Source organism: Pelophylax lessonae, assembly GCF_965119305.1.
Source record: "Pelophylax lessonae genome assembly, chromosome: 3".
Lineage (NCBI taxonomy): Eukaryota > Metazoa > Chordata > Amphibia > Anura > Ranidae > Pelophylax > Pelophylax lessonae.
This window is the reverse complement of record NC_138770.1, coordinates 475,746,537-475,761,861: the sequence shown is the minus strand read 5'-3', so window position 1 is coordinate 475,761,861 and position 15,325 is coordinate 475,746,537. Positions and strand designations below refer to the sequence as shown.

General features: G+C 46.7%; 1 protein-coding gene across 1 annotated transcript in view; it reads right to left on the bottom strand.

The window, feature by feature from the left end:
* Nucleotides 1-15,325, bottom strand: part of CAPN9 (calpain 9) — a gene marked incomplete at its 3' end in the record, with an annotated part of 565,834 nt that overhangs the window by 128,325 nt on the left and 422,184 nt on the right. The gene's annotated exons all lie outside the window — the stretch shown is intronic.

Here is a 15,325-nt window from a genome sequence, read left to right as displayed (position 1 = left end):
CTTTTTAAATTTGTTTGGCGCATCTCCTTCCACCGACGAGGATTGCAGGGCGCTTCAGTTTGCCTCCTGTTCCAAACTCCTCCTACTCCTCTTCCTCATCCTGCCTTTAGGGTACAAAAAATTGTAATCGGGGCCTAGTCTGTTTGTGCGTGTGAGATACACCGTTTTATAAAATTTTTCCTATTCCGCTATTCAATATACACCCTTTTGGAGTGTAAAAAAGTTAATTACGGCATAGTCTGTATCGGTACGTGTGAGATACACCTTCTAAATTTGTTTGGCGCATCTCCTTCCACCGCCAAGGATTGCAGGGCGCTTCAGTTGGCCTCCTGTTCCGAACTCCTCCTACTCCTCATCCTCCCTTTAGGGTACAAAAACTTGTAATCGGGGCCTAGTCTGTGTAAGATACACCGTTTTTTATCCTTTTTTCTATTCCGCTATTCAATATACACCCTTTTGGGGTAAAAAAATTAAATTGCGGCATAGTTTGGATATTTGACTGTGAGATACACCCGTGCGATACTGTTGTTGTTTTGTTCCGCTATTCAATAAACACCTTTCTAGGGCAAGATCATAAATTACAGAAATATGAGGAGACCGTCAAATAGGGGCCGTGGCCTGGGTCGTGGTGCTGCTGGTAGAGCTCCTGTTGCAAGGAGAGGACGTGATCGATCTGTGCTAGCTACACGCACAAGTGAAACACCTTCCTCAAGTGTGAGTAGGCGACAGAACCTGCAGCAGTATTTGGTAGGGCATCATGCGCCTCTAGAAGTGAACAGACGATAGTAGATTGGGTTGCTGAGAGTGCCTCCAGTTCCTTCACATTGTCTCCCACCCAGTCTACTGCAGAAAGGTCAGAGTTGGCACCTGCAGCCAATGTCCAACCATCTTTGACCTCACCCCCTTGCAAATCAGGCAAGCAGTCTGAGCCCCAAGTCATGCAGCAGTCTCTTCTTCTTTTTGATGACTCTGTCAGCAGGGTTTCCCAGGGCCATCCACCTAGCCCTGCCCCAGAAGTGGAAGAGATTGAGTGCAGCGATGCCCAACCACTTATTTCTCAAGATGAGTACATGGAAGGACCATCGCAGCACGACTCCGATGATGACGAAACGCAGGTGCCAACTGCTGCGGCACTCAGAATTGTGGAGACCGACAAGGAGGGCAGGGGTGAAGACTGGGTGGAAATGATGTGGAGGACGATGAGGTCCTCGACCCCGCATGGAATGAAGGTTATGCAGGTGACCTGAGTAGTTTGGGCGAAGAGGCAGTGGTCGCACAGAGCCACCAGCAGAGCAGAAGAGGGAGCAGGGTGCAGAAGCAGTGCGGCCGTGCCCTAGACACTACGCCTGCTACTGCCCAACGCAGCAAGGGAACGAGCGCACCAAAGCCAGCTCAAAGGAGTTCTCTAGCGTGGAAGTTCTTCGGAAAATGTGCTGATGACAGGACACGAGTGGTTTGCACCCTGTGCAATCAGAGCCTGAAGCGAGGCATAAACCTTCTCAACCTGAGCACAACCTGTATGATCAGGCATCTAAGTGCAAAGCACGAGCTGCAGTGGAGTAGACACCTTCAAAACCAAGAAAGGTCTCTGGCTCCTCCAGCTTCCTCCTTTGCTGCAGTCTTGGCCTCTCCATCCACATCTGTAGTGATACCGGCACCTGCCACCTCGCAAACAGACGATCTGTCAGCAACACCACCACCTGGGTCACCAACCATCTCCACAATGTCCCGTGGAAGCGTTCAGCTTTCCATCTCCCAAACACTTGAGAGGAAGAGGAAGTACCCCCCTACCCACCCGCGATCCCTGGCCCTGAATGCCAGCATTTCAAAATTCTTGGCCTTTGAAATGCTGTCATTCCGTCTGGTGGAGACGCACAGTTTTAAAAGCCTTATGTCGGTAGCTGTCCCACAGTACGTCGTGCCCAGCCGCCACTACTTTTCCAGGCAAGCCATCCCTTCCCTGCACAACTAAGTGGGGAAAAAAATCAGGTATGCACTGCGCAACGCCATCTGTGCCAAGGTCCACCTAACTACCGATATGTGGACCAGTAAGCACGGTCAGGGGCGTTATATCTCCCTAACGGCACACTGGGTAAATGCAGTGGCGGATGGGCTTGAGGCGGATAGCAATTTGGCGCACGTCCTTCCACCACCGAGGATTGCAGGGCGCTTCAGTTTGCCTCCTGTTCCTAACTCCTCCTACTCCGCTTCCTCATCCTCTACCGCCTCCTCATCCGGTCAGCGTAACACCTTCATCACCAACTTCAGCACAGCCAGGGGTAAACGACAGCAGGCAGTTTTAAAACTTACCTGTGTGGGGGAAAAACCACACACCGCGCAGGAGTTGTGGAGGAGCATGGAACAGCAGACAAATGAGTGGTTGCTGCCAGCGAGCCTCAAGCTCATAGCAGCTCTGGGCCTAGCCAGTTTGACGCACATCCCTTGCCTGGCGCATGTGCTGAATTTGGTGGTGCAGAGGTTCCTTAAAAATTACCCCGATATGTCAGAGCTGCTGCAGAAAGTGCGGGCCGTCTGTGCGCACTTTCGGCGTTCTCACCCTGCTGCTGCTCGCCTGTCAGCGCTGCAGCGTAACTTCGGCCTTCCCGCTCACCGCCTCATATGTGACGTGCCCACAAGGTGGAACTCCACCTTGCACATGCTGGAAAGACTGTGCGAGCAGCAGCAGGCCATAGTGGAGTTTCAGCTGCAGCACGCACGCGTGAGTCGCTCTGCGGAACAGCACCACTTCACCAATAACTGGGCCTCCATGCAAGACCTGTGTGCCTTGTTGCGCTGTTTTGAGTACTCCACCAACATGGCCAGTGCCGATGACACCGTTGTCAGCTTAACTATCCCACTTCTATGCCTCCTTCAAAAAACGATTCGGGCGATGATGGAAGAGGATGTGGCACAGGATGAGGAGGAGGAGGATGAAGAGGTAACATTTCCAAGGCTTTCAGGGCAGTCATTCGCAAGGGGCTCCGAGGGTGGGTTCCTGCACACACAAACGCCAGGGACACAATTGTCCAGCAGGGGCACAGATGAGGAGGATGAGGAGGAGGAGATGGAGGAGGAGATGGAACCATGTTCACAGCAGGGTGGCACCCAGGCCAGCTCATGGCCATCACTGCTGCGTGGCTGGGGGGATACAGAGGACACAGACGATACACCTCCCACAGAGGACAGCCTTTCGTTGCCTCTGGGCAGCCTGGCACACATGAGCGATTACATGCTGCAGTGTCTCCACAACGACCGCCGAGTTGCCCACATTCTAACTTGTGCTGATTACTGGGTGTCCACGCTGCTGGATCCCCGTTACAAGGACAACGTACCGTCCTTAATTCACTCACTGGAGCGCGATCGCAAGATGCGCGAGTACAAGCGCACGCTGGTAGACGCGATACTGCTGGCATTCCCACCTGACAGCGGGGCCACAGTGGAAGCACAAGGCCAAGGCAGAGGAGGAGGAGGAGGAGGAGGAAGAGGTCGCCAACGCAACCAGGGCACCGCCAGCACCTCAGAAGGCAGGGTTAGCATGGCCAAAATGTGGAAAAGCTTTGTCAGCACGCCACAACAAACAGCAGCACCAGCAGCTCATATGGAACGTCTTAGCAGGAGGCAGCGTTTCACCAACATGGTGGAGCAGTACACGCCTACATGTAGTTAATGACGGGGCTGCCCCCTTCAACTTCTGGGTCTCCAAATTGGGCAAATGGCCTGAGCTTGCCCTTTACGCCTTGGAGGTGCTGGCGTGCCCTGCAGCCAGTGTATTATCTGAACGTGTATTTAGCACGGCTGGGGGCGTTATCATAGACAAGGGCAGCCGCCTGTCCAGAGACAATGTGGACAAGCTCACGTTCATTAAAATGAACCAGGCATGGATCCCACAGGACTTTTCCGTACCTTGTGCAGAACAGAGATGGATACCGACCTTACCCAGCCATTGTTCTATTTTTGCTCTTTCTCACTCTTTTTGGGTGTACCCTCATTTAAAATGACTGAAAAAAAGCAGTGTTGGCTATCTCGTCCTCCTCCACCGCCGCTTCCACCTACACCACCCATAGGTGTGCGCAGCCTATTGCATTAGGGTGTGCACCCCAAAGTTTAAATACACATGCATGTGTTTGCCTACATGTATATGGCCCCGGTACATTACTCTCCCTGCTGGAAAAGTGAAATAGAAGTGTGTGGCACTTCTCTTATGGCAGAGCAGGTCCAAAGGGAGATCTTTCCCATCTCCTCACTGGCAAACAGAGCAATAATGCTAATGTGCCCTAGGTGATTAGGGTGTGCCTAGGCACACCTGGCACACCCTGTGCGCACGCCTATGACACCGCCACATCCACCACCACCTCAACCTCCCTCCTACTCCATATGGGCCTCGTCCTTCACAGATGAAGAACATTGTTTTATTTTTCTGTTTTTTTTTTTGTTTTTTAAGTTATTTCCCTATCCACATTTGTTTGCAGAGCACTTGCCATGCTCTTAACTACGTTTTTTCTGCCATTTGCAGCACTCTAGCCCTTTCCATTGGTGTTTTAGAGCCATTTTAGTGCCTGAAAGTTCAGGTCCCCATTGACTTCAATGGGGTTCGGTGTCCGGGTAAAGTTCGGAAAAAGTCCGGAACATGGACCAGGACTTTTTTTTCAAGTTCGGCCGAACCCGCCGAACACGGACATCCAGGTGTCCGCTCAACTCTACTTACAAGAGGACCTGAACAAAATTATGGGGTGGGCAAGTACATGGCAGATGAGGTTTAATGTTGAAAAATGTAAAGTAATGCACTTGGGTGCCAGAAACCAGAAAGCAAGCTACTCACTAGGGGGGGAACCTCTGGGTGAGTCTAGGATGGAAAAGGACCTTGGGGTACTGGTAAACAACAGGCTTGGCAGTGGCATGCAATGCCAAGCCGCTGCAAGCAAAGCCAACAGAATACTGGGATGTATAAAAAAGGGGATTCACTCCAGAAATAAAGAGATTATTCTCCCACTCTACAAGACTCTGGTCCGGCCACATCTGGAGTATGCTGTCCAGTTCTGGGCACCGGTCCTCAGGAAGGATGTGCTGGAACTGGAGAAAGTCCAGAGAAGGGCAACAAAAATAATTAGGGGAATGGAGGACATCAGCTATGAGGAAAGACAACAAGCACTGAACTTATTCTCTCTGGAGAAGAGACGATTGAGGGGGGATATGATATCAATGTACAAATATTGTACTGGCGACCCTAGCATATGGAAATACCTATTCAGAGAAAGGAAATACAATAAGACACGTGGCCACTCACTAAAACTAGAGGAAAGGCGGTTTAACCTTAAAATACGCAGGGGGTTCTTCACTGTGAGAGCAGTAAGGATGTGGAATTCTCTTCCGCAAACAGTCGTATCAGCAGGGAGCATTGATAGTTTAAAAAAACTATTAGATGGGCACCTTAAAGACCACAACATACAGGGGTATACAATGTACGGTTAACAGCAAACACACACACACATCATAGGTGGAACTGGATGGACTGATGTCTTTTTTCAACCTCACTAACTATGTAACTATATGTAACTATATAGTCAGGTGTGCAGCATCATCACTGTGTGACGCCCAGGCAGCAGGAAGTGATGATACAGAATCTATAAGAGGCAGCAGTCTGCACATGTTCAAGATGGCTGCCAACAGGAGGGCAAGGTAAGACCTGGTCAGCCAGCACTTCGTAATTGTAATGTAATTGTAGGTCATTCTCGTTACTACACAGCAATGTGGCATCAGGCTGCATACAGTGAGAAGCTGTTCAACAACAAATATACACTGCATATACCAAACTTCAAAAAGGCTCTGGCACAGATGATAGTAAGCAAGCACACCTGCAAGGACTGTTGGCTCTATGGAACTGCGGAAAAAGGGGCGGGTAACAAGGGAATGTAGCCCACCAATCCACAGTATAGCACTGAATCTGCCTAATACACTAGAACAGGCCCATTTACCATTGAAAGTGCATTGCATTGAGGTGTGAAAAAGTGTAAATAGGCCGTAGGAAGTGACAGGGTCACTATAATACCAATACAAATGCAATTTAAGTAAATCTTCATCTTACAACCTCCATGTGACCCTTATTAGAAATTCATTGTTAACTATGTAATCAGTTCTCACAGAACTGGATTGCAAACTTTTAACAATATATGTTTTATTATATATAGTTCAACTTGTGGCAATCTTATGGGCCATACACACTATAAGATTTTCTGAAGACTTTTTCCTTCAGACTTACCAAAACCATATAATATGAGGTGAAACCTAAACACTTTCAATTTGTATGTAATCTGGCAGGCCCTTGCACTACATAGAAAATGTAAATCTGAAGGAAATCTAACCACAAAAGTTGGATAGTGTGTATCCAGCTTTACTTTCAGAAATGTTATGAAGTAATAAAAAAAACTAAAAATGATATGTATACTGTAATTCTCTGTTTATTTTTCAATAAGCAAACAAACCCTGTTAGCTTCAGATATTTGTCTGGGGCATGAGTGGCAGGATCTCCTTGCTATTATGTTTTCCTTACTGAAATTCCCCAACCTTTATACTCCAAATAATGCTTATAGGGCATATTTTTCTTTTAGACCTTAGAATACATTCTCCCATTTCAGATCACTAATAGTGATGGACGAACATCTGATGAGACGGTTCGCGAGCACAATCGCGCGAACTCGCTCAAATGTTTGCGAACCGCAGGTTCGCAGCGGGTCCCATTCATTTTAATGGCAGGCGAACATGAAAAACCTCCAGGTCATATTTGCAGCCACAAAATACTTACTAGCTGTGCACACATAGTCCCAAAACATGGACACTGACATAACAGAAGTATTAAGCGAATCTGCGATCGACAAGCATTTTTAGGATAGCCACTTAAGCCCCGGAAGATTTTACCCCCTTCCTGACCTGCGATTCGGCACTGCGTGACTTTAACGGACAATTGCGCGGTCTTGCGACACTGTACCCAAATGAAATTGACGTCCTTTTTTTCCCACAAACAGAGCTTTCTTTGGTGGTATTTGATCACCTGTGCGATTTTTTGATCATGCGCTATAAACAAAAAAATAGAGACAATTTTGTAAAAATAACAATATTTTTCACATTTTTTTATATGAAATTCCCCAAAAAAATGTAAAAATCAAAATGTTTTAATATTTTTGGCCAATTTGTTTTCTGCTACATATGTTTGGTAAAAAAAAAAAATCGCAAAAAGCGTATTTTGATTGGTTTGCGCAAAAGTTATTGCATTTACTAAGGGAAAGATTTATGTCATTTTTGTTGTTTTTTTTTTTAACGAGTAATGGCGGTGATCTGCAATTTTTTTTGTGGGACTGCGACATTGCGGCGGACAGATCGGACCCTTGACTGACATTTTTGACACTTTTGGGGGTACCAGTGACATTACTACAGTAATCAGTGCTATACATATGCACTGTTACTGTAAAAATGACACTGGCAGGGAAGGGGTTAACTTTATTGGAGAAGGAGGATTTAAGTGTGTCCCTAGGGGCGTGCTTCTAACTGTGCAGGGATGTGGCTTTTCATGTAACAGCAGAGATCTACGGTCCTACATAGCAGGACCGTATGATCTCTGCTGTTACACAAGGGAGAGTGACAGGCGGCTTTGTTTACATTAGCCGCCTGCCTTTCTCCCTCTGTAACCGACGATCGCAAGTGACCGGCGGACATCGAGTCTGCCGGTCACGCGCGCGGGGATCAGAGTGAGTGAGTGGGAACGCGCCTCCGGCGGCTCGCGCTCGCCCCCTATTGGCTCGCAGGCGAGTGACGTACCGGTACGTCACTTTGCCTGGCCGGGGCTGACCGCCGCAGTATATGTACTTGCGGCGGTCGGCAACCTGATAAAGAAGTAAGTGTCGGCCAGTACAGGCCCCGATAAATCAGCCAACAGGCATTCACCTGACAGCAAAGAACTTTGTATTCTGTGGCTGGTGGTACATTAGGCATTCACAGGATACAGAAGTAAGTGTTGGCCATTACAGGCCCAATAAATTAGCCCACAGGGGTTCACCTGACAGCAAAGAACTTTGTATTCTGTGGCTGGAGGTACATTAGGCATTCACAGGGTAAATAAATGTCGGCCATTACAGGCCCCAAAAATGAGGCATTCAACAGACATAAAAGGCCTTTTATGCCGCTGTATTTACCTAAGACAGGAACCATGAATTGTTATGGGTGGTGGTGGATATTTGTGGCCTGTCATGAGGAATTTGAATCAAACATGGTCTACTGGTCACATGTGTTGAATTCCTCCGAGATCCATGCCTCATTCATTTTTAGAAATGTGAGGTAGTTAACACTGTCGTGAGCTAGGCGAGTGCGCTTATCGGTCACGATCCCCCTGCTGCGCTGAACGTCCTTTCGGACAGGACACTGGACAAGGGGCAAGCCAACAGTTCCATTGCAAAGTGTGTAAACTCTGGCCAGAGGTCAAGCCTGCCCACCCAGTAGTCCAGGGGTTCATCACTTCTCAGAGCGTCCACATCAGCCGTTAACCCGATGTAGTTGGACACCTGTCAGTCTAGGCGTTCCCTGATGCTGAATCCAGAGGACAGCTGTGGATGGGTCAGCTGAAAGAATGATCTCATATCAGAAGTGACCAACACATCTTCGAACCGCCGTCTTCTTGCAGGCGCTGTTTGATTGGTACCCGCAACTATTTCTCTGTGAGTGGAAATTCCTCTGCCAGCGCACGCAAAAGTAGAATGCAGCATTTCTCAAAGCAAGGCCTGGAAGTGCTGCATTCTGACAGCCCTCAGTGATGGTGGTAACATTTCCGCCATTTTTTGTTTGTACCGGGGGTCTAAGTACGTTGCCACTCAGTACTGGTCCTTGCCCTTTATACTTTTTATACGGGGTCCCTCTTAAAACACTGGAGAATGAAGGCCCCCATTTGCACTAAACTGGAAGCGGTGTAGTGGCCTGGCTCCTGCTCATCATCCAGGATAATGTCGTCCTCGTTCTCCTCCCCCCATCCACGGACAACACCAGGGATCCCAGAAAGGTTTAAAGCATGCTCTTCTTGCTCCTCCTCATCCCCTCCAGCACCATCCTCCTCTGACTCCTCTTCAGACTCCTGTTGTTGACTTGTCTCCGATGGAGTAGCCCCCCTGGGAATTCATCCAGCATTGCGACTTCTTCATCTTCCTGCTCCTCGACGGCTTGATCAATGACACAACACAATGCACGCTCCAGAAAGAAGGTGTAAGGTACGATGTCACTGATGGTGCTCTGGCTGTGACTGACCAGTTTGGTCATCTCATCAAATGGCCGCAGAAGTCTGCATGCATCGCGCATGAGCAGTCACTGGCGCGGTGAAAAAAACCAAGCTCCCAGAACCTGTCCTGCTGCAGAGTTCGTACAGGTAGTCGTTAACTGCACGTTTCTGCTGGAGCAGCCTATCAAGCATATACAAGGTTGAGTTACGTTAGGCAATCACAAATGAGACGTCTGATGGGCAGGTTGTGTCGACGCTGAATGTCAGCAAGGCGAGCCATGGCTGTGTAAGATCTTCTGAAATGGCCCGAGATTTTTCTGGCCTGCCGCAAGTCATCCTGGACCCAGGGTATTTGACAACGAATCACCGCACAACCAAGTTCAGGACATGTGCCATGCATAGCACATGTGTAATTTTGCCCTGTTTCAACACGCTCAGCAGATTGGCGCCGTTGTCGCACACCACTTTACCAACTGTCAAATTGAGCGGTGTTAGCCACTGATCTGCCTGTGAATGTAAAGCTGAAAGGAGTGCAGGACCAGTGTGGCTGTTGGCTTCCAGGCACAAAAGATGCAGCACAGCATGGCAACGTCTCACCTGGCATGTCGAATTGGTTCTGTGGACCTTGGGCGGCACAGCGGAAGAGACGGTAGCAGCGGAAACGGAGGAGTCAGACGAGGAGGAGAGGGAGGATGGAGTAGGAGAAGGAAAAGAAGAGGCAGGCCTGCATGCAATCCGTGGTGGTAAAACCAAATCTACATGGGTGCCACGGGTACATGCTTGATGGCCATCAGAAGGTTCACACAGTGGGCAGTAAAATTGAAATACCTCCCCTGCCCATGTTTGCTAGACAACGTGTTTGTGGTCAGATGTTTCTTGGCACCGACACTGTGTGCCAGAGATACATTCACTTGCCGATGAACATGGCCATATAGCTCTGGGATGCCCTTCTGCGAGAAATATTTCCTTCCTGGGACCTTCCATTGTGGTGTTCCAATGGCCACAAATTTTCAAAAGGCCTCCGATTCCACCAGTTTATATGGCAGTAGTTGGTGGGCTAACAGTTCCGACAAGCCAGCAGTCAACCGTTGGGCAAGAGGGTTATCCGGCGTCATCATTTGTTTACGCTCAAACATTTGGGCCACGGAAGCCTGCCTTTTTCCAGAAAAACGTGAGGACGGCATGATGGAAGGTTGAGTGGAGGACAATTGTGAGGAGAGAGGAGAAGGAGAAGAAGCTGGAAGGTAAAACCCTGGAGCATGGCTTTGTGGGTTCTGATGGCGTTGCTCCCACTGGGCTCGGTGATGGGAGTCCAGGTGCCTTCTTAAGGCGGTCGTCCCTAGGTATGTGTTGGGCTTACCGCGACTTACGTGTTGACTGCAAAGGCTGCATATGGCAACACTATTGTCAGCAGCGGACACGTTAAAAAAAGCCCACACTGCAGAGCCATGTGCCGGCGTCCTGGGAGCGCCAGATGTGACCATACATGGTTGATGGCTCGCTCCTGATACATTAGCAGTCTGGTTTGTCCCTCTTGTGCAATGTAAGTTCGGCCTGCTTCTCCTTCCTATCCATCTCTCCCTCTGAACTCCCCTCCTCTTCCTCTCTTGTGGGCACCCACGTGACGTCCATAGACACGTCATCATCGATGTCCCCTTCCCCACCACTAACATTGGAGATCTCGGAGTAGGCAGCAACAGCGGGGACCAACCTCCTTGGGCTGATCTGGGTACTGTCGTCAGACTGCTGAGTGGCGGCTGTTGCTACCTCCTCTTTCCGATCTGATGCCAAGAATGGCTGCGCATCGGAAATGTCTTGTGATGGATCGGAAAATAATTCCTGTGACTCAAGTGGAGGGTATATGGTGGTGGTGGTGGTGCCTTTGGGGGTGCACACAGCAGAGAGTGAAGAGGGTGCACATAGAGAGGATGAGGAGGGTGCAGAAGAGGAAGGCTGAGTCTGGTGCGTCCTTTGACGTAATCGAATGCACCTTTTGCAACTTCCCACTTTGCCTCCGGCCTGGTGCTCCTGCCCTACCCCTACCACCCCTGTGGAAGAGCCTGCCTCTTCCTCTGCATGTCATTTTTTAAATGACCCTGTGACAAAAGTCTCTAGAGAAGCGCAGTATATGTGGAAGAAGGTATATAACACCCCGCTTCAATCTGTCGTTTTGGGGGGGCCACTGGTCTATCACACCAGTTATAAAACAAAATTTCCAGTAACTTTTGTCACTGTGTGTAGCAGAGGTAATGCAGTGAAAGAGGCAACATTTCTGCAGTACCCAAATACACTATTATGAAAGTATATTGTTATAATACACCCGGCTTCAATCTGTCGTTTTGGGGGGCCACTGGTATATCACACCAGTTATAATACTTTTTTTCCCAGTAACGTTTGTCACTGTGTGTAGCAGAGGTAATGCAGCGAAAGAGGCAACATTTCTGTAGTACCCAAATACACTATTATGAAAGTATATTGTTATAATACACCCCGCTTCAATCTGTCATTTTGGGGGGCCACTGGTATATCACACCAGTTATGATACTTTTTTTCCCAGTAATGTTTGTCACTGTGTGTAGCAGAGGGAATGCAGCAAAACAGGCAAAATTTCTGCAGTACCTAAATACACTATTATGAAAGTATATTGTTCTATAACACCCCGTTTCAATCTGTTGTTTTGGGGGGGCCACTGGTATATCACACCAGTTATAATACTTTTTTTTCCCAGTAACGGTTGTCACTGTGTGTAGCAGAGGGAACACAGCAAAACAGGCAAAATTTCTGCAGTACCCAAATACACTATTATGAAAGTACAGTGCATTGCGAAAGTATTCGGCCCCCTTGAACTTTTCGACCTTTTGCACATTTCAGACTTCAAACATAAAGATATAAAACTGTAATTTTTTTGTGAAGAATAAACAACAAGTTGGACACAATCATGAAGTGGAATGAAATTTATTGGATATTTAAAACTGAAAAATTGGGCTTGCAAAATTATTCAGCCCCCTTAAGTTAATACTTTGTAGCGCCACCTTTTGCTGCGATTACAGCTGTAAGTCGCTTGGGGTATGTCTCTATCAGTTTTGCACATCGAGAGACTGAAATTTTTGCCCATTCCTCCTTGCAAAACAGCTCAAGCTCAGTGAGGTTGGATGGAGAGAGTTTGTGAACAGCAGTTTTCAGTTCTTTCCACAGATTCTTGATTGGATTCAGGTCTGGACTTTGACTTGGCCATTTTAACACCTGGATATGTTTATTTGTGAACCATTCCATTATAGATTTTGCTTTATGCTTTTGATCTCCGTCCCAGTCTCAGGTCTTTTGCAGACTCCATCAGGTTTTCTTCCAGAATGGTCCTGTATTTGGCTCCATCCATCTTCCCATCAATTTTAACCATCTTCCCTGTCCCTGCTGAAGAAAAGCAGTCCCAAACCATGATGCTGCCACCAACATGTTTGACAATGGGGATGGTGTGTTCAGGGTGATGAGCTGTGTTGCTTTTACGCCAAACATAACGTTTTGCATTGTTGCCAAAAAGTTTGATTTTGGTTTCATCTGACCAGAGCACCTTCTTCCACATGTTTGGGGTCTCTCCCAGGTGGCTTGTGGCAAACTTTAAATTACACTTTTTATGGATATCTTTAAGAAATGGCTTTCTTCTTGCCACTCTTCCATAAAGGCCAGATTTGTGCAGTATACGACTGATTGTTGTCCTATGGACAGAGTCTCCCACCTCAGCTGTAGATCTCTGCAGTTCATCCAGAGTGATCATGGGCCTCTTGGCTGCATCTTTGATCAGTCTTCTCCTTGTATGAGCTGAAAGGTTAGAGGGACAGCCAGGTCTTTGTAGATTTGCAGTGGTCTGATACTCCTTCCATTTCAATATTATCGCTTGCACAGTGTTCCTTGGGATGTTTAAAGCTTGGGAAATTTTTTGTATCCAAATCCGGCTTTAAACTTCTCCACAACAGTATCTCGGACCTGCCTGGTGTGTTCCCGTTCTTCATGATGCTCTCTGCGCTTTAAACTGACCTCTGAGACTATCACAGGTGCAGGTGCATTTATACGGAGAGTTGATTACACACAGGTGGATTCTATTTATCATCATTAGTCATTTAGGTCAACATTGGATCATTCAGAGATCCTCACTGAACTTCTGAAGAGTGTTTGCTGCACTGAAAGTAAAGTGGCTGAATAATTTTGCACGCCCAATTTTTCAGTTTTTTATTTGTTAACAAAGTTTGAAATATCCAATAAATTTCGTTCCACTTCATGATTGTGTCCCACTTGTTGTTGATTCTTCACCAAAAATTACAGTTTTATATCTTTATGTTTGAAACCTGAAATGTGGCAAAAGGTCGAAAAGTTCAAGGGGGCCGAATACTTTCGCAATGCACTGTATATTGTTATATAACACCCCGCTTCAATCTGTCATTTTGGGGGGCCACCCCAGTTATAAAAAAAATTTCCAGTAACTTTTGTCACTGTGTGTAGCAGAGGTAACGCAGCGAAAGAGGCAAAATTCCTACAGTACCCAAATACACTATTATGAACATAGGTGTGCGCAGCCTATTGCATTAGGGTGTGCACCTCAAATCTCAAACACACATGCATGTGTGTGTCTACATGTATATACTGTAGCCCTGGTGCATTCATCTCCCTGCTGGCACAATGAAAGAGAAGTGCTTTAGCACTTCTCTTATGGCTGAGCTGGTAAGAGTGAGATCTTTCCCATCTCTCCGCCTGCACACAGAGCGATAATGCTAATGTGCACTAGGTGATTAGGGTGTGCCCAGGCACACCCGGGTGATCCTGTGTGCACACCTATGATTATGAAAGTATATTGTTATATAACACCCCGCTTCAATCTGTCATTTTGGGGGGGCCACTGGTATATCACACCAGTTATACTTTTTTTCCCAGTAACGTTTGTCACTGTGTGTAGCAGAGGGAACGCAGCAAAACAGGCAAAATTTCTGCAGTACCTAAATACACTATTATGAAAATATATTGTTATATAATACCCCACTTCAATCTGTCGTTTTGGGGGGCCACTGGTATATCACACCCGTTATAATACTTATAATAATATATATAGAAGTATATATAATATAATATATATATTATAGTATATATTATATATATATATATATATATATATATATACATATATATATATATATATAATAAAGTACTTTTTTCTAATTGCGTTTGTCACTCTTTGTAGCTGTAGTATCGCTGCAGGACCGCTTACCAGTCCCAATGCTGCACAATACAAATCCACTATAATATGCTTTCTATATTAGAAAGTATATTATATGTGTATTACACCCCTATATACTGCACACCAAACAATAGTCCACCTATACCAGTCCTTAAAAGGACTTTTGTGGACCTATTAGCAATAGCTAGCAATTTAACAGTCTGTCCCTGCTCCACACAGCAACCTCTCCCTACACTTACAAAATACAGAATGTAAAATGGCATTGACATTTCAGGGCCTCTGAAACTGTGATAGGCAGTGAGGAAGTAAAATGTGCAATTTACGTGCTTAGAAAGCTTGAAGGCAGTGATTAGATTTTGGGGTCCCGTACACAGCTAGGCTGCCTAAAAGTCTCACACATGTGGTATCTTTGTACTTAGGAGAAGCAGCAGAATGTATTTTGGGGTGTCATTCCACATATACCCATGGCACGCGTGAGCAATTTATCTTTTAGTGACAACTTTGTGTTAAAATTTTTTTTAAAAAAATGTGTAATTTTCCCAAAACTTGTGGCAAAATATAATCTATTCCATGGACTCAACATGCCTCTTAGCAAATATCTTGGGGTGTCTACTTTCCAAAATGGGGTCATTTTGGGGTCGTTTTGTGCTATCTTGTAATTTCAGGGCCTCCGAAACATGATAGATAGTGAGGAAGTGAAATGAGCAATTTACACCCTTTGAAATTCTGAAGGTGGTGATTGGTTTTCGGGCTCATGTATATGGCTAAGCTCCCAAAAGGTCTCACACATGGGGTATCCCCATACTCAGGAAAAGCAGAAGAATGTATTTTGGGGTGTAATTCCACAG